A 25,575-nucleotide genomic window follows, 5' to 3' on the forward strand; every position below is an offset into this window, starting at 1 on the left:
ACTCAATGGTATTGGTTATAAGACCATCAGGTACGGTTTAGGTCACTTTCTGGTGGAGGTCAGGTCAAAAGAGGTCAGATTTCAAAGTTGATATTTTTGCATAAAATGGGCATCGGTTCGATGCATCTCGTCAAGGGGAGTCTAATGGTGGTCTTTGTTTTGCGCTACGAGGTCTAGAATTGCTAAAATTTGAGTTTGAAAATTTGACGTCATCAATTTTAAACAGTTTTTTCGCTATAACTTGGCCAAAAAATAGGTATTGATCTCAAAGTTGGTATGTAGATAGAAGGCGGTAGGGACTATCACATATATTCCGGGTTTTTTCGAAATTCAAAAAACTTATTGGATTTGTCGGCTATTATATTCAAAAAATATATTTTTTGATTTTTGGGGTCAAAATCCAAAAAATTCGAAAAACCGAAATAGCAGTTTTGTAGCCCTCTTAATTCCACACCTTTTATGTTCAAAACATTTTTCTGTATCTCTAAAGCTGTAGGCCTGACAGCTCTTCCCGCGAAACCTTTTTTTGGGTCGAAAATGGCAAAAATGACGTCACTCTGACGTCATTAGCGGCCAACCTATCATAGCCTTTGGAAAAATTTTTGGTCACCATGTGCGCTAGCTACTCCCGGGAGGGTAGGGGAGAGTGGGGCAAAGCGGCCACCCGGGGCAAAGCGGCCACCCATCGTTTTAGCCCTTCATAGCTGGCGTCAGTTCCAATTTATGGTTTCCAATTATACTTCTCTCCACGGTCGTTCAAATGAGCCAGACCGGGGTTTCAGGCCCATCACCATAGTTCTGTGAAACACGGAAAAGCATTTCTTGCCAGGTTACCAACTATGTTTACAATTTTTAAATGTTATGTTATTCCATAACCGTTTGGAATTTTTATAAGCAATCTTGTCCATGCATTGCATGGTTATCGTACATGTATTCTACCAATTTTAATGTTTTTTACCCCACTAATAGCTAAGCTGGAATATTTTTGTCTCGGACGGTATTCGCGGGGCAAAGTGGCCGGGGCAAAGTGGCCACCCCCCAATTGGCCATAAGTTGCTTCCATCTGGATAAAAAAACATTATTTATATTCAAATGTGTCGTCATGCAATCATCTTGGCCACTTCTCAGTTGCACGAGTTACCAAATAATGCAAATAAATGTTTATCGTCATGAAAATCCTTTTTTTGTTTACATACAGGTGGAAGATGATAAAGTAAACATCCATCCTCGCTTAACCTTGTCACCATCAAATACCCTAGTCGTACACGAGGCAATTATTTTGTTTCTCATATCGGGACTCGAGAAGACGCCGGTGGCCGCTTTGCCCCAGGGTATGGGGCAAAGTGGCCAATATGCATAGGTTCAAAGTTTTGTCAATATCCTTCATATGTGAACGCCTTTGGAAATAAAAGCCTGGAAGGTTAACCCTCGCCGGACCTATTGCTTTTCTACATACACGCCGGCCGAGGGGAGGGGGGTGAGCGGGTACGATCCCCCTCGCCGTTTCGCCCCTGGTGGAGCTAGCGCGTGTCAGAAAAAAAGAGCGTGTGTGCCGTTACGAGGCGCAGAGATTGGTACCCGATTTTAAGGTCCTAGGTCAACCGGTGACCTCTGAGCTCAGGTCAAGTGCCCCAAGGTACGGTTCAGTTTTTGGCGAATAACTTCGCAAAAAACGGTCGCAGAGCCACGATTTTGGCAGCATCGTGTTCGCCTCGCTCAGGCGCGTCGAATGATATACTTTTTATTTGGGTCAGGTCAACTTAGGGTGTTGCCCTCAGGTCACGGTCAGTTCAGCGCCCCCAGGTCACGAAGTTGGTCGAAAGAGGTCATGTCGCATATCATTCGATTCGGCAGGTCTTCCTGAGTTCATTGGTGGCTTTCCTGGCTCGCTAGCTCAATTTGATCGGGAGTGATTGACGAAAAACTAAAATGGCCTTGATGACGTCATAAATGACGTCACGCAAGGTCAACATTGCAAAAGTGACGCATGTAACCTTGCAAGGAGTACGTCAAATCACGATTCTGTGTGCTTGAGATAGTTGGAGATCGTTCTCGGCGCCAGAATAGCAGTTTTCATTTTTCCCCATTGACTTTTAATGGGGAAGTCACGAAAATGACCTGACCTCATATGACCTTTAGGAAAAATCCGAGATATACAAGTTGTGAGACTCGTTATGGATACTAGATCCTGCAAGTTTCATTTCCCTGTGAGTTTCCTCTGGGAGGGCGTTGTGAAGTTGCGACATCTGAAGACGGTGCAGAGGTCCACTTATAACGTCATAGGTCAGTGACCTGACCTGACTCGAAAATGCCGTTGGTGTCAAAAGATCTGGCTTGAATCAAAGGTTAGGTATGCCAAGTTCCAGCTTTCCATCGCCAGTGTGTTAGGAGCTATCGCGGAAAAACCCTAGGGGGGGGGCGGCACCCGCCGTCCCCCCATCGGCCGGCGAGGGTTAATTGAGTACCTTATTGCTTCGTTTGTGTATGTGCATGTAGAACATTTACCTCTTGAATGATACACCATAAACTGCGTTTGAATTTCAGTTATTTTTGGGTAGGTATATAATTTATGCTAGCGGCTGCAAAACGCCAACAGTAGGTGCGATGGAAGAGACACCTCAGTGGACTCGCTTCACGAATAGGACCCCCCCAATTCCCAGTGCTCTGGAGCCGCCCCTGGTAAAGTTATGAACTTGAAATTTTCAGGGAATGTGCCCAATTTAGTTTTAGGAAAAGTCAGAAAATTTCAGCATCGTAGCTTCAGCGGTTTCGGAGATATTTCCGGAAAACCTGAGGGGTGGATAAAAACAACCCCCCTGCCACTAATAGGGTTAAGCGTTTGCAAGCAAGGTTGCCTAGCGCAATATATAGCCCCACTGCAAAAGGAATGTTTTAAACATTTTCCTCATCTATTTGCCCCAATTAGCAACAATGCATCGCAATATAGCCACTTCTGGATTGTAAAGCATTTTATAGCATGTAAAATGGTAGGTATATGGATGTCTTCGGAGCCAGGTATCAGTGCGTTTTGTGAATTCTACAGTGATTGTTTGTAGCGCGATATCTGATGTCGGTCATTTATCTATCAGTATGTCTGTCATTTAGCACTGCTTTAAGTGAATACTATTTACCTTTCTAATGACGGTCACGTTGTAAGGAAGCCCCTACTTGGTAAAAAAAAAAATCCGAAGGCCATCAGTGCGAAGTTATCTTTTGCAGAGAAATGAAACTTGCAGGAAGAAGCATCTTCTCAACTTGCAGGTAGCTATATCTCGGATCGTAAGGGACACTGTCTCAGGCGACCTTATGACCAGCTCACTGAGGGGCGAAGATCACGATGCTGCACCAGTTTTACGAACAGTGAATGAAAGGTATCATGTGATAACATATACAAAGTTATTGTGCATCCTCTTTTGACACGTTTTTGCTATAATAGGCGGATCCAGGCGTCCAAAAGGGGGGGGGGTTATTTTTTACCTCCCAACATAGGTGCCCTGACACCGCCTATGCATGACCAATACAATTTTAGTCGTTCTCTCATAAGAAAATTGTAACATAACAAGACCATTGCCACCCTTTTTAGAAACAGTACCAACAAAAACCTTATTTACTATACTTTTTGTGTACCCCCAATCTCAATGATCTGTATCCGCCTATGATTTTTGAAAATGCATATTTTTAGGATCCATGTGAATTCCTGGTTCATTCTCTATCGATCGGCAAAAGTTGCGTTAAGATTGGTTCAGAAACCTGGCCGTGATAAGCAGTCTAAAAGGTATCTGCAATTTGCCCGTTTTTACCCCCCTCTACCCGCCTATTGACATTTTTTAATTTTTTTTTTTTTAGAAATGTAGATCTCGTCGAGCGAAATCGAATGCCGTTTGAATTTTGAAAATCGGCTCGTTAGATCTCGAGATATCAAGGGGGGTCGTAAACAGCCCCCCCTGCCACTAATAGGGGGTAGCCAGGAGCCTGCCACTAATAGGGTTAAGTATTGTTGGTTTTTGAAACGGTTCTTCGTCTAAACCTATTGTCCGAAGGCCACGTTACTGACACTCATACGAAAACGGAACATTAAATGCATTTTCTATGCAAACGAAACTCATAATCAGGTGACAACCAAAGTATAGCGTCTTACCATACCCGTAATATAAAACACCCCGTTTCGAAATGTCTTGGAAAAGCTCATTCACGCTCGAATGCAGCATACCAGTGCTTTATGCATTATTTTGTTTAATGGTTGAAAGATAAGGTCTTTAAAATAGTATATGGCATAGTGCGTTATATAGGCTGTGAGTTTTGCACCGATGAACTTGTGACCATGGTTTGTACCTATGTATGTATGCATAACACTCCAATGTATGTACAGTCTGCTTTTCTTTTTGCTCTATCTTAGATCAAAAGTTATAAGCGAAAAACATTTGACCTAATTTAGCGAAATTTTTACATTTATATCCCCCAAAAACTCCCTAAATATTGACCTAGAGCAACCAAATTTGCACAGGGGTGAGAACTCCAAGGGGCCCACCTACCTACCAAATTTGGTGTTTCTAGGTGCCATAGGAGCCAAATGCCCTGCCAGGGCGAGGGTTAAAAGTACCGCGCAAAGTGACGGTGGATCCATCAACCCTGACCGAGGAAGGGCCTGCTATAATTTGAAAGTCACCGACCAATTGACCTGGGGAATGGACGAGGATATCCATTGTTTCGGTGACTAGCAGTCCTTCCTCGGTCAGGCTTGATGGATCCACTGTTGCTTTGCGCGGTACTTTTAAGACATACTGTGCAATGACGTAAGCTTTAAAACCTACCACGTGGAGGCTTGAGATCGTAAATAAATAAATATAGATAAATACCTAATAGTACATGGTCAAATAACTAGTCTAGCGGTGACACACTTCCCCTCGCCAGTATTGGTGTTTTGACAGCCGCAAACGTATAAGGGCGGGGGAAGTCCGTTGGACCCCCTTGCCGTCTCACCCCTGATCGAGCTAGAGCTTCGCGAAACAACGAGCGTGTTTCCCGTGACAAGAGGAAGCCGATGATACCCAATTTTAAGGTCCTAGGTCATTGGTTGACCTTCCAAGCCAGGTCAATGGCCCAAAAGTCGGGAAAATCGAGACCAGTTAGGTCGTAAAGTGTGGCTGCTACGGGGTTATTCGGGGTTCTGATCACGAATATCATGTTTTTATCACAGATGATGTCTTCATGCTTTTAGGCCAGGTCGGGTCAGGTCAGTTCAGGTCAACCAGTAGTGGTTTTGCCGGGTATTCGTAGTAGGTGTCAACCGCCTCTGACAGCTTCGTAACATGTTACAATGGCACCAAAACTACTTCGTAAATGCTCATATGGTTGCTAAATTCGAATTAAGCTAAAAAAACTAGCCTAGAAACATGTAAAAGTAAACCGAGCTCATTTAAGGTCAGTGACCTGTCCTGAGCTTCAAGTGAACTTGACACCCACCCTAACGCATAGGAGCAATATCATATCACATGTTTGAACCCTTGAAACCACGAAAAGAGTGCAAACGCGCGGCTAAGAGGAGACGACATACGCCGAATCGCGATTCCGGCCAAACATGGTCTCGAAAAGTAGGTCACAGGTCAAAGGTCATTTGCGTCAGGGTCATGAAATTGTTAGGGTAGGTGTAAAATTGATGAACGCGAGGGTAATGAAAGTTCCGTCGCGATCAGCGGGTTTTTACGCGAGTTATTTGCGAAAACCGAGAGGGGGCTGTTCGACCCCCCCCCCCCCCCACCTATACCGGCGAGGGCTAAGGGGGAGGGGCGTTTCTCACGGTTCTTCCTACCTAAGATCATTGTTAAGATCTGAAATGAGAAATCATAAAACATGGCTCACAGCAGGGCTGAAGCGTGAAGTACGCAAGCATGGCTACTCAAGCTCGATCAGCTCAACGATTAAAAAAGCAGTTCAGGCTCTCCGCCGATGATGACAGCCTGGTCGGGTAGTTCGCTCCGCGGCAGGGTCCGTCTACTTTGTGCGGCGCGGCACGGCGCGGCGGGGGGGGGGGAAGGCGGCGATGCGTCTGAAAGGCGACGCTCGGACGTCCCGGGAATCACCTGTCACCATGCGGCGCGGCGGTCGGTACCTCCGACCCTTCCCATTGTTACCTGACTGCGGGTGCCGGTTCCCCCGGAAGGGTCACTTTGGTATGCGAAATCTTCACTCGTTAATCGGACAGGAGGGGAGCAGTAGACATTCGATGGAGTAGGCGATTCGGGCGTAGGTCAGCCGGGCGTAGGTCAGCCGGGCGTAGACATTCGATGTAGTAGGCGATTCGGGCGTAGGTCAGCCGGGCGTAGGTCAGCCGGGCGTAGACATTCGATGAAGTAGGCGATTCGGGCGTAGGTCAGCCGGGCGTAGGTCAGCCGGGCGTAGACATTCGATGGAGTAGGCGATTCGGGCGTAGGTTAGCCGGGCGTAGGTCACCCGGGCGTAGACATTCGATGGAGTAGGCGATTCGGGCGTAGGTCAGCCGGGCGTAGGTCACCCGGGCGTAGACATTCGATGGAGTAGGCGATTCGGGCGTAGGTCAGCCGGGCGTAGGTCACCCGGGCGTAGACATTCGATGGAGTAGGCAATTCGGGCGTAGGTCAGCCGGGCGTAGGCCACCCGGGCGTAGATCACCCGGGCCTGAGCCGTGATTTTGAGAGGCCCATATCTCAGCAGCCGCTTGGGCGATTGTCTTGCGGTAATTTTTGTAGGGTAGCTGCATCCCTCCTACCAAAGGTCGGATATTCTTGATCTATGTGAGGGACCCCACTGCACGTGCAAAATGCAAAAAGAATAGGTGCCAAATTTGTTCCCATTTCATTCACTCGGTAATTACTGGGGCGATTTCGCTGAAACTTGGCATACAGGTAGGCACCCACCAGGCAATGCATTCCCATGTGTTGCGGTTAGGGTGCTACTGCACGTGCGCACGTGCAGGGGGCGCTCCCAGATCTCAAGAACGGCTGGGCCGATTGCGCTCAAATTTGGTACACGGTTGGGGACCAGTTAGTAGGGTGCCGTGCAGAAGTCAGTTTGGACCTCTTTTGCACGTGCGCACGTGCAGAATGCCGCTTCCAGATCTCCGGAACGGCTGGGCCGATTGCGTTCAAATTTGGCACACCGCTAGCGACCGGTTAGAAGGGTGCTTTGCACAAGCCCGTTGGAAGTACCCTCTCGCCCTTGCGCACGTGCAGGGCTCACTATCTCGCTCGTTCGTTCTTCGCCCAAAAGGCGTTTTACTGGTTTATTTTATCACATTTAAGATGCGTGATTTAGTTTAGATATTATGCATGTTAATGCCCGCTACTAAAAATACCTATGATAGCCATTCACGAGCGCTGTGATATAATTTCAAACTTCGTCGAGCGACCTAAAAATAATTTGACCTTTGTTCTTGAAAATGTATAGGGAATATACGAAACGCGTCGAGCGATAAGGTCATTTAAATGTCATTTCTAAAAGTACTTATTATTATGAGCATCGGTAACATCTTATTTGAACATACCGAAGAACATAAAAAGATTGTTCGGCAGATTGAGTCACTCAACAGGAAGTTGATTAACGGGAAAGCTGCTGTAGCATATATATATATATATATATATATATATATATATATATATATATATATATATATATATATATATATATATATATATATATATATATATATATATATATATATATATATATATATATATATATATATATATATATATATATATATATATATATATATATATATATATATATATATATATATATATATATATATATATATATATATATCAGGGATGCGGAGCCGGAGCCGGAGCCGGAGCCGGAGCCGCCGGAGCCGTCATATTTTGCCCGGAGCCGGAGCCGGAGCCGGAGCCGTGAAACAATATAGCCCGGAGCCGGAGCCGGAGCCGGAGCCGTCAAAAAAGGGGGCGACTCCGGCTCCTTTTCTTAAGAGGAAACATATATAACAGTAGAACAGGAAACAATTATTTACCTAATTCGGTTTGACAGTACAAGGCGTAAAACAATGTGGTATTCAAAATAGCCTTGTTATACAAATACAGAAGCAGCGTGTACCAATCCCATCGCCTCTTTTCTTCCACCCGTATTTTATTGATCGCGTAGGGGTGTACTGAGTAGAAGCCGGAGCCGGAGCCACCGGAGCCGGAGCCGCCGGAGCCGGATCATTTTACTCGGAGCCGGAGCCGGAGCCGGAGCCGCCTTGACATTTCACCCGGAGCCGGAGCCGGAGCCGGAGCCGATTTTTTTTTCTCCGGAGCCGGAGCCGGAGCCGGAGCCGTCTGAAATTTCCACGGCTCCGCATCCCTGATATATATATATATATATATATATATATATATATATATATATATATATTATATATATATATATATATATATATATATATATATATATATATATATATATATATATATATATATATATATATATATATATATATATATATATATATATATATATATATATATATATATATATATATATATATATATATATATATATATATATATATATATATATATATATTATATATAGGTTTCGTTGAAGACCAAGGAGCATTGAGTTTTTGCAAGTTTCCGGTTAATTCGTTCGATTGTTCGAATGAGTTTCTTGGTTTCAGAAGGTAAGTTAAAAATTAATTCTCCAAAGTTGCTCATCAATGTCAAGTTAATTGGTTATAAGTGACGTTTCGGTTTATTCCAGTAAACCATTTTCAAACATAACACATTCACGTATGACAAGTGTAAACATTTTCATCGGACATCATTTGAGAAATATGTTAAATGCAAATTATCATGTGAGTTTTGGCAGGGTCTTGCTACGGTAGTTGCGTCCCACATAAAGTACACTTCACATTCATCGAATAAATCAGGTCGATCAAAAGAATGTTACATCAGGCGAATACAAGCTGTCACGACATGAGTACATCTTCCTCACTACATGTAAACGTCTTTACAGCCCTAGTGTAACGCAAGAGTTATGTTGTTTGTTTAGCTGTGGAGCGCGTTGTCTGATGAGTAATGCCTCTAGTATCCAGAGCCGTGTTCTGTTGTGTTGTGTTTTGATGATGGTCGTGTTTTCAGTCAGAAGTTTTCTAGTGATAGTTGTCTGGTGTGCTTGCGTCATGTGTTGTTTTGGTGCCCCGTCTCTAAGGTGCATAGTGAGACGCCTTGACAGTGATGTGGTTGTAGCGCCAATGTAGTTTATTTCACGAAGCCTACAATCTTCGTATGGACATGAAAATTCGTAAACTACATTGGTGCGTTTGAGCTTGTCTTTGTTGTCTTGCATGTTTTTTTTTCGAATGAGAAGGCTGCTTGTTTTGCAGTTTTTGTAAAAGATGATGAGTTTCAGTTGGTCAGTGCCCAGTGGCATTTGTACAGGTTATGTTTTCCGAGACAATTTCTTTGATGACTTTTTCGTCTACTTTGTACGAGGGAGACATGTGGTTACGATAATAAAGCGTAATGCTATTTCTGGAACGCTCTTTTGGGGTCATCTTTTTGTTTGTCTCTCTATCAAGATGCTGTTTAATTTCTTCGTCTACTTCCCTATTGGAAAAGCCATTGTTGACCAAGATTTGTTTCAGCCTTTCAAATTCCACGTGTAGCAGTTCCCAAGAGGAACAGTTTTTGACCTCTCTCTTGATGAAGGCTCTGATAACGCTTGTTTTGTATCTCGCTGGGCACTCACTTTTGCCATTGAGACATTTTCCAGAGTCTGTGGGTTTCCTGTATACTAATGATTCAAAGTTCATTCCTCTTACGTTAACCATGATATCTAGGAAAGGTAATTTGTTTTCAACACTACAGGGTGTCCCATAAGTTCGTTCTCACCTTATATTTGCATGTAAAACAGAGTACATTGCGTTTTAATATGTTTATAATCCCTCAATGTGCTCCCCATTTCATAGGCAAACACATGAATACATGCTGCGACATGCCAACCGGCATTTTTGGCAGTATAGCAGGCTTGAAGTTAGCCCAGACCGACTTGGCATGGGCCGTGAGCTCCTCAATGCTGGAACACCGCTTCGCTTTGACGAGCCTCGATTTCAATATTCCCAACACATTTTTATGAAATTTGGATCCGATGAGTTGCCTGGGATGTGATCTTGCCACAGACGCCTATCACAGTCTCCTGGCACTGCTTCTAAGCTTTGCTTGACCTGTGCACTGATGCACTGTCTTGCTTGAAGATGGGCCTACGACCTCCCGGATGCCATTTTCTCCTAAAAAAATGTGGTCATACTTGCGGTTAGAGTTAAGCTAGAAAGCTGAAACTCCTCCTAGATCTTCTTGGAGAAGCATTCTGCGTCCCAAGACTGTTTCTGGAGTATCAATCGCAACGTGATCAGTGTCTGGACGCATATTACCCCACATTACCGTGACCGTGGCCTTTTGCATAGGAATAAAGCAGGATGACACAAAGGCCTTTTCCGTCGCCCATATGGGACCGTTTTGGGGTTTGGACGGGTGTTTTATCTCGAGCACGGACTAGGTAGTCCAGATGACCACATTGATGTCATCGGCCCTCCAGTTTTGTTAGCCTCAGGCATAACGAAACACATGTTTGGCCATTTTAAGACGTTTTTGACTGTTTTGAGCCCTCCGGTAAGTAGAGCTGAAGTCACCTTGAGTTAGGTACCCTGAAATGATACTCTTAGACAGCTGGTAATGCATCCTGAAAAGCATGTTTACCAACTTTCTAACCCTAAGACCTTTTTGACGGCCATTTTGGCGCCACACAGTTTTGGCCACATGGCTCACTCGTGAAAGCTGACAAAAAAAGAGCATAAACTTGCAGCGATTGACTCCCGACAAATCATCGGCGTCACTTGTTGACTGTGCGTCCAGTTAGCGACAGACATTGGCTACATACTGGATGGCCTCAATCACCCTCAACCGTTGTGAATGGCCCAGTGCGAACTAAATACCGAGACGTTCCCGTATCGGAGACCTCTATGTTGCGGCGTAAGCCGTCTCCACAGGAAGTGAACTCTCTGGCAAAAAATATTTTGTCTAGACGAATTAGTTACCGTGGAGCACATTCACAGTTGCCATGGCAACCCCAAAAGCTCAGTTACAAAATAAATTAAGCGTGGCTTTAAATAAGAGAGCCTCTAAAAGAAAAATTTAGGTGAGAAGGAACTTATGGGACACCCTGTAAGTTCGTAAGTAAACTTGAGCACTGAGCTTGTCTCCATTTTCTCTATAATATCTTTATTAAGGTGGTCTACGTCCCTAACATCAACAAAAATGTCGTCGACATATCTTCAGTATATATGTGGGCGAATGCTTTCGTCGCTGAGAACCTTGCTTTCGATCTCAGCCATATAAAAGTTTGCAAAAAGGGGTCCTAGTGGGGAGCCCATCGCTATGCCATCCTTTTGACGGTACAGCTGTCCATCGGGTCCACGGAAGGGAGATTCAGTAGTGCATGCGATTAGCAGTTTTTCTAGAGTGCTTTTAGAAAGTTTAAGGGGCGCAATGTTCGGATTGTTGTAAACTTTATCTAAGATAATGTTGATTGTTTCATTCACGGTGACGTTTGTGAAAAGGCTCTGTACGTCTATTGACGCTAAAATTCCATTTGGACGTTTGGTTCGTAAGATATCAACGAATTCATCAGTTGACTTGACACTATAGCCGGCTGGTAGGAATGGCTGTATGTATTTGAAATACATATCATTTGCAATCTACAGTTTTCATCAGTTTTGGGATTTATCAATTAAAATACTTCCCCTACTTGTGGTTAGTTGTGCCCATTGAGGCCTATTTACTGCTACAATTGTTGATATCAATAACTATGCTACAGTTAATTTGGTGTTAATTACTGTTACAGCGTCTTTGTCTGTGCTCGTCTTAATTCGGCGCAGTGATCGATTGTTCGAGACAGTCAGTTTGTAGCTGTATATTCGTACGTAATTCTGAAAGAAAACAGTCGATATTAGAAGCCAGAAAATAAGCAGATGTTAAATGAATACAAAACGACACATAAATCAATATAAATAATAATAAAAGACACTTACAACACCATTCCTCCATTGCGCCGCTTGACCCGTTTGACCTCTGGGCTCTGCGCATCGATCAGCTGTTAGCCACGTAACGATCAGCTGATATCTTACGGCACAACCGAGGCCATGACTGGACGGTGGTGCCCTCTACAATGGCTCGCCAGCGCCCTCTGCGGCTGCTGCGGTAACAAGCTCAGTGCTCAAGTTTACTTACGAGCTTAGTGTTGAAAACAAGTTACATTTCCTAGATATCATGGTTAACGTAAGAGGAATGAACTTTGAATCATCAGTATACAGGAAACCCACAGACTCTGGAAAATGTCTCAATGGCAAAAGTGAGTGCCCAGCGAGATACAAAACAAGCGTTATCAGAGCCTTCATCAAGAGAGCGGTCAAAAACTGTTCCTCTTGGGAACTGCTACACGTGGAATTTGAAAGGCTGAAACAAATCTTGGTCAACAATGGCTTTTCCAATAGGGAAGTAGACGAAGAAATTAAACAGCATCTTGATAGAGAGACAAACAAAAAGATGACCCCAAAAGAGCGTTCCAGACATAGCATTACGCTTTATTATCGTAACCACATGTCTCCCTCGTACAAAGTAGACGAAAAAGTCATCAAAGAAATTGTCTCGGAAAACATAACCTGTACAAATGCCACTGACCAACAAAAACTCATCATCTTTTACAAAAACTGCAAAACAAGCAGCCTTCTCATTCGAAACATGCAAGACAACAAAGACAAGCTCAAACGCACCAATGTAGTTTACGAATTTTCATGTCCATACGAAGATTGTAGGTTTCGTGAAATAAACTACATTGGCGCTACAACCACATCACTGTCAAGGCGTCTCACTATGCACCTTAGAGACGGGGCACCAAAACAACACATGACGCAAGCACACCAGACAACTATCACTAGAAAACTTCTGACTGAAAACACGACCATCATCAAAACACAACACAACAGAACACGGCTCTGGATACTAGAGGCATTTCTCATCAGACAACGCGCTCCACAGCTCAACAAACAACATAACTCTTGCGTTACACTAGGGCTGTAAAGACGTTTACATGTAGTGAGGAAGATGTACTCATGTCGTGACAGCTTGTATTCGCCTGATGTAACATTCTTTTGATCGACCTGATTTAGTCGATGAACTAGGGTGACCCGCGTGCTCCGCAACGCGAAAAGGGGTATTTTCGATCGGCGGGTATTTGGTTGTTCTTGTGTCGGCTGGGTTATCTATCCATTTCGGTCGATTGCTTTTTGATGGCTAAACGTTTTGGTTGGAAAAAATATCCATCGGATCGAGGTGCCCGTGTCTGATAAGCATGCTTTCTACTTCAGAACCTGTCAATAGTTCAGTGAACCTGTCAAATGTGTTTTATAATTCAGGTGCGTAGTTTTATGACAAATGAAAGGCGTAGATAATTTTCGCTAAAAATGGATTTGCAGAGGTTTGAAACATTTATATTTTTAAGAATACCGTTGCTTGTCATGCAAACGTGATGATTGGATCTTGGAGAGAATTGAATGCTGTTTCTAATGATAGCATTTTCAATTGTCAACCGTATCAGGCTTAGCAGCAAACCCCGTGTAATTATTAAGTGGCACATTATGGACAAATACCATTTTCTCCAGCGATTTGTTCCACCTTGTTTTTGATCAATTAGCTTTTCACAATTTTATCATGAGAGGCGGTACATTTCTCCTGCGAATAGGCGTTGTTTTGACTCAGTCATTCTGACGGTCACGTGAAAATAAAATAAAATCCAAAATCCGTCCGAAACGTCAATTTTTTAAACAAAAGCGCCCTCACTGGTGCACGTGGTGCGTGCCATCCCCTGCACCGCACACCATGCGATAGCCCGTTCGATTCTCTACACGGTGCTGTTTTCCCCGTGACGATCGGGCGCACGGTTACCGAGATATTGCACGGGAACCGGACCCGTGTCGGGCAAATTTAGCCATTTTCGCCCGTTTTTGCCAGCCGATTAATACATGTAAAGTCTATGACGCGAATTTGCACTTTTTGGGCACGCGCCACGCGCTCGCTATCGATCCGATCGAGCTGAGACCCATCAAAGGCACGTTGTCCATCCTTGTTCTATGAGTTGCGCAAACTTCAGCGCGGTAGGTGCAACGGTGTGACCTGTAACCCGCGCTACGTAGCACCATGTCGCGACCTCGGTTATAGACAGAAACTACGTCACCACAAATAGTAATATAGATGTGAAGTGTACTTTATGTGGGACGCAACTACCGTAGCAAGACCCTGCCAAAACTCACGTGATAATTTGCATTTAACATATTTCTCAAATGATGCCCGATGAAAATGTTTACACTTGTCATACGTGAATGTGTTATGTTTGAAAATGGTTTAATGGAATAAACCGAAACGTCACTTGTAACCAATTAACTTGACATTGATGAGCAACTGTGGATAATTAATTTTTAACTTACCTTCTGAAACCAAGAAACTCATTCGAACAATATATATATATATATATATATATATATATATATATATATATATATATATATATATATATATATATATATATATATATATATATATATATATATATATATATATATATATATATATATATATATATATATATGTTAGAGAAATTCGGCAGTAAATCTTCTTTTAAGCACAGACCGTTAAATGTTATTGCACATTTAACTTCGTTAACTCGAACTTGAGATATTATATCAAGATATATTACAGCCAGAAAAGGACGAAAAAGTTCAAATCAAGGGATATCTCAAAGGTGAACTAATAGGAGAAGGTAATAAACTTAGAGGAAAATCTACCTCAAAACTTTTGACAAAAGAACTTCGAGAAGCCGCAAAACAGCTAAAGGAGAACCAGGATATTATCATTAGAAGAGCTGATAAATCGCCGACCTTTGTTATCCTCGACAGAAGTGAGTATCTAAGCAAACTAAATTCAATTCTGTCAGATGAAAGCAAGTTCAAGAAGATAAAAGATGATCCAAGCAAGAAACTGAAAGCAAAAGTAAACCGTCTGATAAAGAGTGCTAACGCTCTTCAGGGAGGTATACACTTCCAGACTATAGTTGGTGAATTTAGTCCTGGTTATGCCTATGGGACTGTAAAAAACCATAAGGAGGGAAACCCATTAAGACCCATCATCTCTCAAGTAAACACAGCAACCTACAAGCTAGCCAAACGACTCAACGGACTTCTAAAGCCCTTCGTACCAGGCAAGCACTCTATCAACTCTGTAGACGAGTTCCTTGACATCTTAAGAGCAAAAAAAACTTGCGGACTCCTAGCATCTATCGACGTCGAATCCCTTTTCACGAATGTCCCGATCGACGAAACTATCGAAATCATTCTGAATGAGGTATATCAAAAACGTTCGAATGACCTTCCAAGCCTCAACTTGTCCCCACATATCCTCAAACAGCTCCTACAAGCCTGCACAAAAGATGCGCCGTTTAGGGGACCAGATGGCCAGTTATATCTGCAAATCGAAGGTATGGCAATGGGGTCGCCACTGGGACCCCTATTTGCCAATTTCTACATGTCTCATGTAGAGAACAGTGTCCTGAGTGACGCATCGATCGCTCCCAGCACATACATCAGGTATGTAGACGACTGCTTCGTCGATATAGAAGACGCCAACCATCTATCTAGACAGATCAATGAATTTGAAGCCAAGAGTGTCTTGAAGTTTACTTTTGAATTGAGCCGTGACAATGTGATACCATTCCTAGACATTATAGTAGAAAAAGGAGAAAACCAGTTCCACACTAGTGTCTACCGTAAGCCAACAAACGCTGGCTTAACTCTAAATGCGAACAGTAAGTGCCCGTCTCGATACAAAACGAGTGTCATTCGTGCATTTATCAAAAGGGCCATCCGAGCAAGTTCTACGAACAATGCGATGCATGAGGAGTTCGTGCGTTGCAGGCAACTCCTTGTCAACAACGGCTATTGTAATCGAGATATCGATTTAGAGGTGAGGCGTCAGCTCGACCAGCTTTACGGTGATAGGAGCCCACCTGACTCAACAAAAAAGGTTACGCACCACCTGTACTATCGCAACTTCATGAGTACTGAACACCGCACCGACGAACGTACCATTAATCACATCATCAAAAAGAACGTCAAATGCAAAAATGATTCAGATGACCTGAGACTCCATATACTACCAAAGCACCAAACCAAAACATCTCGTCATGCGAAATAACCCGTCAGAAACAAAGTGGCTGATGCGCACCAACGTAGTTTACCAATATGACTGCCCTTTTGAAGGTTGTAGACTTCAAAGCAACAACTACGTTGGCTACACATGCACCACTCTTTCCAGACGACTCACTATGCACAAACAAACAGGAACGATCAAGACACACATGAGAGATAAACACAACACAACACTCACACGGCAACGCCTAGTAGAAAACACAACAATCATCCACACGAACCGTGACCCCAGACGCATCGAGATCATCGAAGCCGTACACATCAGGGATCACGCCCCCAGCATCAACGAGCAAAAGAACGCTCGACTGGAGAAACTGGCACTCTGGGGCACCAAACCACACTTCCCCTAAACATAGACGGCTATGTGTTATCATAGACGGCTGAGTCAAATATCACTGGCTCGGCAATTAGCAATGTGAGTGAACTTTCGCGCAAAATGCATGTAAACCATGTGCCTTGTGTAATTAGTCGCGTCTAGTGTAAGTGTGATGAACGATTTGTACTCGTGATTTAGAATATTGTTTTTCAAATATTTTGCTGATCAATTCTGCAACCCCTCGAGTCACTGTATACATAGTCCTTGAAAATGAGTGTTAAATACACTTGAAACGCGTTGGACATAAAGCTTTAACTTTCATGAGTTTTAATGAATTATTACCTGAACTCACAACAAATATCAGAAAGACTGTCAACAAAATAATAAAAACTCAGAGCAAGCTTTCGAAATGTGAAAGTGCAATAACATTTAACGGTCTGTGCTTAAAAGAAGATTTACTGCCGAATTTCTCTAACATAAAACTACAAGACCCGGCGACAAGAGATAAAAGATTTACTAAAGAATTCAGATAGAAGTTAGTCGAACATCAACTAGAAAAAAAGGAAGGACTTTTAACTGAATTGAGTGAAAAGCTTAAGAAGCTTTTCGAAGAGCTTGGGAACAGTGACTTGAACGAATCTGTTAAACAGGACTTATACAAATGTTTAGATGAGAAACTAGAGAATTGCAACCATGCTAACAAAGCTCGTGTAGCCAAAAAACTATCAAGAATATATGGTGGGAGCATTAGCCTACCACAAAAGAAACAGGGATATATTAACTTGTCCTCAGTGCAACTGACTGAACAGCAGCACGAATTTCTGAACCTAGGCCTCAACTGTCACGTCCAATCAAAAAGAAAGCTTATTGATAAGAAGGTCGAACTTGAGATATTATATCAAGATATATTACAGCTAGAAAAGGACGAAAAAGTACCATTCCTAGACATTATAGTAGAAAAAGGAGAAAACCAGTTCCACACTAGTGTCTACCGTAAGCCAACAAACGCTGGCTTAACTCTAAATGCGAACAGTGAGTGCCCGTCTCGATACAAAACGAGTGTCATTCGTGCATTTATCAAAAGGGCCATCCGAGCAAGTTCTACGAACAATGCGATGCATGAGGCGTTCGTGCGTTGCAGGCAACTCCTTGTCAACAACGGCTATTGTAATCGAGATATCGATTTAGAGGTGAGGCGTCAGCTCGACCAGCTTTACGGTGATAGGAGCCCACCTGACTCAACAAAAAAGGTTACGCACCACCTGTACTATCGCAACTTCATGAGTACTGAACACCGCACCGACGAACGTACCATTAATCACATCATCAAAAAGAACGTCAAATGCAAAAATGATTCAGATGACCTGAGACTCCATATATACTACCAAAGCACCAAACCAAAACATCTCGTCATGCGAAATAACCCGTCAGAAACAAAGTGGCTGATGCGCACCAACGTAGTTTACCAATATGACTGCCCTTTTGAAGGTTGTAGACTTCAAAGCAACAACTACGTTGGCTACACATGCACCACTCTTTCCAGACGACTCACTATGCACAAACAAACAGGAACGATCAAGACACACATGAGAGATAAACACAACACAACACTCACACGGCAACGCCTAGTAGAAAACACAACAATCATCCACACGAACCGTGACCCCAGACGCATCGAGATCATCGAAGCCGTACACATCAGGGATCACGCCCCCAGCATCAACGAGCAAAAGAACGCTCGACTGGAGAAACTGGCACTCTGGGGCACCAAACCACACTTCCCCCAAACATAGACGGCTATGTGTTATCATAGACGGCTGAGTCAAATATCACTGGCTCGGCAATTAGCAATGTGAGTGAACTTTCGCGCAAAATGCATGTAAACCATGTGCCTTGTGTAATTAGTCGCGTCTAGTGTAAGTGTGATGAACGATTTGTACTCGTGATTTAGAATATTGTTTTTCAAATATTTTGCTGATCAATTCTGCAACCCCTCGAGTCACTGTATACATAGTCCTTGAAAATGAGTGTTAAATACACTTGAAACGCGTTGGACATAAAGCTTTAACTTTCATGAGTTTTAATGAATTATTACCTAAACTCACAACAAATATCAGAAAGACTGTCAACAAAATATATATATATATATATATATATATATATATATATATATATATATATATATATATATATATATATATATATATATATATATATATATATATATATATATATATATATATATATATATATATATATATTTCATTGAAAATGACAGCATAGAAGTGATTAATTCTCTTCTTTTCTAGTGACTCAATCTGTCGTACAAGTTTTTTACCAGTTTCAGAGAATGAGTTTAAGATGGTGCCTATATTGCATAACGTTTCGCTGGCACTTCCAGCATCATCAGATGACATTGGCACCACTAAACATAATACAAACAGTACAAAATACATTCGCGTTCGTTTCGTTTACATAACAATGATCTACACTTCGATTCATGACCTATTCATTTATACACGCAAATATATGAAACGACACGCGGACAATATCACTCACTACCTCTGCAGGCAGTGTACAGCCGTTGGGTAGCATTTGCAGTCAGACTCTCAGAGGCTCACCATCACACAACAGCAACGTTCCCCTTACATGCATCTGCCTGTTGATAGCAGGATCTTTGTCTCTGATGTAGACGGCCTCTAACACCCTTAATCTGTTCACATCGGAACACTTCGCTAGTATTGAGGTGTTGTCTACCACCATAGAGCGGGTCAAGTCGGAGTTGTGGGTTGCTCTCATGTGCTGTTTTGGAGCGCCTGTCTGTAAATGCATGGTTAGTCGTCGTGAAAGTGTTGTTGTTGTGTAGCCGATGTATGTCGAGTTTGAGCGGCGCGCGCAGTCGCCGATAGGGCATGAGAACTCGTACACTACATTGTTGGCCTTTAGGGGGGACACATCTTTTGACAAGTTGTTGTTCATCACGAGGTTAGACGTTCTCGGGCTCTTGTAGTAGATAACAAGATATCTTGGCTCGCTACGCGTCGCGTTGGCCATGAAATGATTAAGGAGAAACCCCCCCCCCCCGTTCCCCCGACTCTACTCCCACACCTACCCCCTCGGCATAATTCCGGGTTCGTCGGGTAGGAAAACTTGCCACTCTTTCCCCCCCCCCACAGAGCCATTTGGTATCGATCGGTGTTTATCCCGTGTCAATCGGTCGTCAATAAGCCGAGATATGCACGGCGAATTATTTCAATCGGCGTCGATCAGAATCTTCAGAACGGAGGGACCCACACTCATTTCTGGCCGTATCTCACTTTTCCGAGATGTACGTCAAACTACGTATTTAAAACTACATATTCTACAGCCGAATCTTCAAACTGGGGGTACCTCAGACCGTGGGAACGACTCGGCTCAGCACTGCCGCACGCGCATTCAGCGGCGGGTTGTCGATTTTTCGAGTGTCGGCTGCCGATCTCCCGAGAGCCGGCCACCTGTCAGCCGCCGCTCGGCTCTGTGTTAAGCATATGGGGACGGCGAATTTCTCCCGGAGGGAAGCACCTCGCTCACAAAAGCACGTGAATCAGCCGCATTCCATCTCACGCGCAATGTTGAAGAGATATGTGTTTCCGCGGGTATCTCGCAGGCCCTAAGAGAAAAAGCTCGCTGCAAAAACTGAGCGTTTCAAAAAAACCCAAATCCTAGTCAAATAGTATACTATACAAGATATCTTGGCTCGCTCCGCGTCGCTTTGGCAATCAAAGTATGAGGGAGAAAATTTGGGATCGATTGGTGTTCGTCCCGTGTTAATCGGACGTCTAGAAGCTTAGATATTCACGAAAAACTTGTTGAACCTGCCAAAGTACCTGCCAGCTTGCTGTATCACCTGCTACTTGGTAATGTACTGAAAACTTGCTAATGTACTGAAAACCTGCCAAAGTACTTGGTATTTACTTGCCTAAATACCGCAAAGAACTTGTTCCTTTCCGACGTTTAAATCAGACGTCTTTAGTCGATCAAAGACTTTGCGAATTTGCCTTGATCTCAGATAATTTTGATTTGTTCCAATGAATTATTTGTAATTTGAATTATACTTGTTCCCAATTTGTATTTTGTTTCACCTACCTATCATTTCTAACTTGTTTTAGCGTCCTACCTATTAAGCGATTACACATACGTAGAGAGAGCCGGTGGGTGGTTATAATGCAATACCCTGCACGGTGAACAGCTTGCGAGTTTTACAGCGGTGCGATTGCTGGGGCTTATCGCTGACAGAAAAGGGTAAATACAGTAAATACAGATGGCTGTGTTGGATCCCTTTGCTTTTGCCCAACATTCAGCGTTGGAATTGTGGCTTTACCGTCCCTCTTATCAAAGTTTTCTAACTTTTTGTAGCTTCGTCAGGTTAGACACGACGCGCGTGACCTCTGGCGGCCGCTGGCGGAACTACCGCGCACGGCCCGCACACGGGCCTGGCGGCCGCCAGTGGAACTACTGCGCAGGTGGCAGCACCTACCCGTGGAGAAGCGGCTGGCAATCGGCCGCCCCACTCCCCACCCCGCCCCCACCCAGCTGGCCGCCAGACCGTGGGAACGACTCGGCTCAGCGCTGCCGGCCGCTGGACGGGGAAACCCCGCCCCGCCGCCCGCCGCCCAACACACTGCCGCCGGGCCGGCCGGTGGAATTTTCCAGCCGTCTCTCCGGAACGGCGGCACCCCGCTCATCTTCGCACGCGCATTCAGCGGCGGCTTGTCGATTTTTCGAGTGTCGGCTGCCGATCTCCCGAGAGCCGGCCACCTGTCAGCCGCCGCTCGGCTCCGTGTTAAGCATATGGGGACGGCGAATTTCTCCCGGAGGGAAGCACCTCGCTCACAAAAGCACGTGAATCAGCCGCATTCCTGTGTGGCGCGCAATGCTGAAGAGATATGTGTTTCCGCGGGTATCTCGCAGGCCCTAAGAGAAAAAGCTCGCTGCAAAAACTCAGCGCTTCAAAAAACCCGCAATCCTACTCAAATGGATATTTAAACAAGATATCTTGGCTCGCTCCGCGTCGCTTTGACCATAAAAAGATTCGGGAGAAAATTTGGGATCGAATGGTGTTTTTCCGGTGACGATCGGACGTCTAGAAGCTTCGATATTGGCGAAAAACTTGCTGAACTTGCAAAAGTACTTGGTACTTGCCAAAGTACTCGGTACTTGCCAAAGTACTTGGTACTTGCTTGGTATTTGCATAAGTACTCGGTATTTGCCAAAGTACTTGGTACTTGCTTGGTATTTGCATAAGTACTTGGTACTTGCTTGGTACTTGTAAAAGTACTTGGTACTTGCGAAAGTACTTGGTACTTGCTTGGTACTTGTACTCGCCCCCCCCCTTGTTCCCCCGACTCTACTCCCACCCCTACACCCTCGGGATAATTCCGGGTTCGTCGGGTAGAAAAACTTGCCACTCTATCCCCCCCCCCAGAGCCATTTGGTATCGATCGGTGTTTGTCCCGTGTCAATCGGTCGTCAATAAGCCGAGATATGCACGGCGACTTATTTCAATCGGCGCCGATCATAATCTTCAGGACGGAGGTACATACCCACACTCATTTCTGGCCGTATCTCACTTTTCCGAGATCTACGTCAAACTACGTATTTAAAACTACAATTCTACAGCCGAATCTTCCAACTGGGGGTACCTCACTCACAATCGCACGTGATTCAGCCGCATTCCTGTGAGGCGCGCAATGTTGAAGAGATATGTGTGCACGCAGATATCTCGCAAGCCCTAAGAGAAAAAGCTCGCTGCAAAAACTGAGCGTTTCAAAAAACCCGAAATCCTACTCAAATGAATAATTAAACAAGATATCTTGGCTCGCTCCGCGTCGCTTTGGCAATCAAAGTATGAGGGAGAAAATTTGGGATCGATTGGTGTTCGTTCCGTGTTAATCGGACGTCTAGAAGCTTAGATATTCACGAAAAACTTGTTGAACTTGCCAAAGTACCTGCCAGCTTGCTGTATCACCTGCTACTTGGTAATGTACTGAAAACTTGCTAATGTACCTGCCAAAGTACTTGGTATTTACTTGCCTAAATACCGCAAAGAACTTGTTCTTTCCGACGTTTAAATCAGACGACTTTAGACGACCAAAGACTTTCCAAATTTCCCTTGGTCTCAGTACGTTTTGATTTGTTATCAATGCGTTGTTTGCAATTTGAGTTGAGCTTAATTCCAATTCGTATTTTGATTCACCTACCTATCATCTCTCACTTGCTTTTTGCGTCCTACCTATTAAGCCATTACACTTACGTTGAAAGAGCCGGTGGGTGGTTATAATGCAATACCCTGCACGGTGAACAGCTTGCGAGTTTTGCAGCGGTGCGATTGCTGGGGCTTATCGCTGACTGAAAAGGGTAGATACAGTAAATACAGATGGCTGTGTTGGATCCCTTTGCTTTTGCCCAACATTCAGCGTTGGAATTGTGGCTTTACCGTCCCTCTTATTAAAGTTATCTAACTTTTTGTAGCTTCGTCAGGTTAGACACGACGCGCGCGGCGGTATCCATCTGGCGGCCGCTGGCGGAACTACCGCGCACGGCCCGCTTGCCGCACGGGCCTGGCGGCCGCCAGTGGAACTACTGCGCAGGTGGCAGCACCTGCCCGTGGAGAAGCGGCTGGCAATCGGCCGCCCCACCCCCCACCCCGCCCCCACCCAGCTGGCCGCCAGACCGTGGGAACGGCTCGGCTCAGCACTGCCGGCCGCCGCCCGTCTCGGCCGACAATATCGCCCGACAATAGAAATCCGCTGAATGGCGGTGCCTCCCTGATAATGGCACGCGCATTCAGCGGCGGCTTGTCGATTTTTCGAGTGTCGGCTGCCGATCTCCCGAGAGCCGGCCACCTGTCAGCCGCCGCTCGGCTCTGTGTTAAGCATATGGGGACGGCGAATTTCTCCCGGAGGGAAGCACCTCGCTCACAAAAGCACGTGAATCAGCCGCATTCCTGTGAGGCGCGCAATGTTGAAGAGATATGTGTGCACGCAGCTATCTCGCAAGCCCTAAGAGAAAAAGCTCGCTGCAAAAACTCAACGTTTCAAAAAACCCGCAATCCTACTCAAATGAATAACTAAACAAGATATCTTGGCTCGCTCCGCGTCGCTTTGGCCATAAAAAGATTCGGGAGAAAATTTGGGATCGAATGGTGTTTTTCCGGTGACGATCGGACGTCTAGAAGCTTCGATATTGGCGAAAAACTTGCTGAAGTTGCAAAAGTACTTGGTACTTGCTTGGTACTTGCCAAAGTACTCGGTACTTGCCAAAGTACTTGGTACTTGCTTGGTATTTCCATAAGTACTTGGTACTTGCTTGGTACTTGTAAAAGTACTCGGTACTTGCTTGGTACTTGCGAAAGTACTTGGTACTTGCACTCGCCCCCCCCGTTCCCCCGACTCTACTCCCACACCTACCCCTCGGGATAATTCCGGGTTCGTCGGGTAGGAAAACTTGCCACTCTACTCCCCCCCCCCCCCCCCCCCCCCACAGAGCCATTTGGTATCGATCGGTGTTTATCCCGTGTCAATCGGTCGTCAATAAGCCGAGATATGCACGGCGAATTATTTCAATCGGCGTCGATCAGAATCTTCAGAACGGAGGGACCCACACTCATTTCTGGCCGTATCTCACTTTTCCGAGATGTACGTCAAACTACGTATTTAAAACTACATATTCTACAGCCGAATCTTCCAACTGGGGGTACCTCAGACCGTGGGAACGACTCGGCTCAGCACTGCCGCACGCGCATTCAGCGGCGGCTTGTCGATTTTTCGAGTGTCGGCTGCCGATCTCCCGAGAGCCGGCCACCTGTCAGCCGCCGCTCGGCTCTATGTTAAGCATATGGGGACGGCGAATTTCTCCCGGAGGGAAGCACCTCGCTCACAAAAGCACGTGAATCAGCCGCATTCCTTGTTATCGTCTAATGCTGAAGAGATATGTGTGTACGCAGCTATCTCGCAAGCCCTAACAGGAAAAGCTCGCTGCAAAAACTGAGCGTTTCAAAAAACCCGAAATCCTACTCAAATGGATATTTAAACAAGATATCTTGGCTCGCTCCGCGTCGCTTTGGCCATAAAGAGATTCGGGAGAAAATTTGGGATCGAATGGTGTTTTTCCGGTGACGATTGGACGTCTAGAAGCTTCGATATTGGCGAAAAACTTGCTGAACTTGCAAAAGTACTTGGTACTTGCTTGGTACTTGCCAAAGTACTCGGTACTTGCCAAAGTACTTGGTACTTGCTTGGTATTTGCATAAGTACTCGGTATTTGCCAAAGTACTTGGTACTTGCTTGGTATTTCCATAAGTACTTGGTACTTGCTTGGTACTGCGAAAGTACTTGGTACTTGCACTCGCCCCCCGTTCCCCCGACTCTACTCCCACACCTACCCCCTCGGGATAATTCCGGGTTCGTCGGGTAGGAAAACTTGCCACTCTACTCCCCCCCCCCACACACACACACAGAGCCATTTGGTATCGATCGGTGTTTATCCCGTGTCAATCGGTCGTCAATAAGCCGAGATATGCACGGCGAATTATTTCAATCGGCGTCGATCAGAATCTTCAGAACGGAGGGACCCACACTCATTTCTGGCCGTATCTCACTTTTCCGAGATTTACGTCAAACTACGTATTTAAAACTACATATTCTACAGCCGAATCTTCAAACTGGGGGTACCTCAGACCGTGGGAACGACTCGGCTCAGCACTGCCGCACGCGCATTCAGCGGCGGCTTGTCGATTTTTCGAGTGTCGGCTGCCGATCTCCCGAGAGCCGGCCACCTGTCAGCCGCCGCTCGGCTCTGTGTTAAGCATATGGGGACGGCGAATTTCTCCCGGAGGGAAGCACCTCGCTCACAAAAGCACGTGAATCAGCCGCATTCCTGTGAGGCGCGCAATGTTGAAGAGATATGTGTGCACGCAGCTATCTCGCAA

General features: G+C 44.8%; 1 protein-coding gene and 1 long non-coding RNA gene across 2 annotated transcripts in view; one reads left to right on the forward strand and one right to left on the reverse strand.

Annotated features, from left to right (window-relative positions):
- LOC122369687 (TATA-binding protein-associated factor 172-like) overlaps positions 1 to 25,575 on the forward strand; it is a 192,592-nt gene that overhangs the window by 97,000 nt on the left and 70,017 nt on the right. The gene's annotated exons all lie outside the window — the stretch shown is intronic.
- On the reverse strand, positions 11,931 to 12,232 carry LOC122369686. Its single transcript, XR_006254442.1, has 2 exons — positions 12,065 to 12,232; positions 11,931 to 11,962 (listed from the first exon to the last, which is right to left on the reverse strand). It is a non-coding gene; the product is annotated as an uncharacterized LOC122369686 (long non-coding RNA).

This window comes from Amphibalanus amphitrite, unplaced genomic scaffold, assembly GCF_019059575.1.
Source record: "Amphibalanus amphitrite isolate SeventyFive unplaced genomic scaffold, NRLGWU_Aamphi_draft 001062F_arrow, whole genome shotgun sequence".
Classification (NCBI taxonomy): Eukaryota; Metazoa; Arthropoda; class Thecostraca; order Balanomorpha; family Balanidae; genus Amphibalanus; species Amphibalanus amphitrite.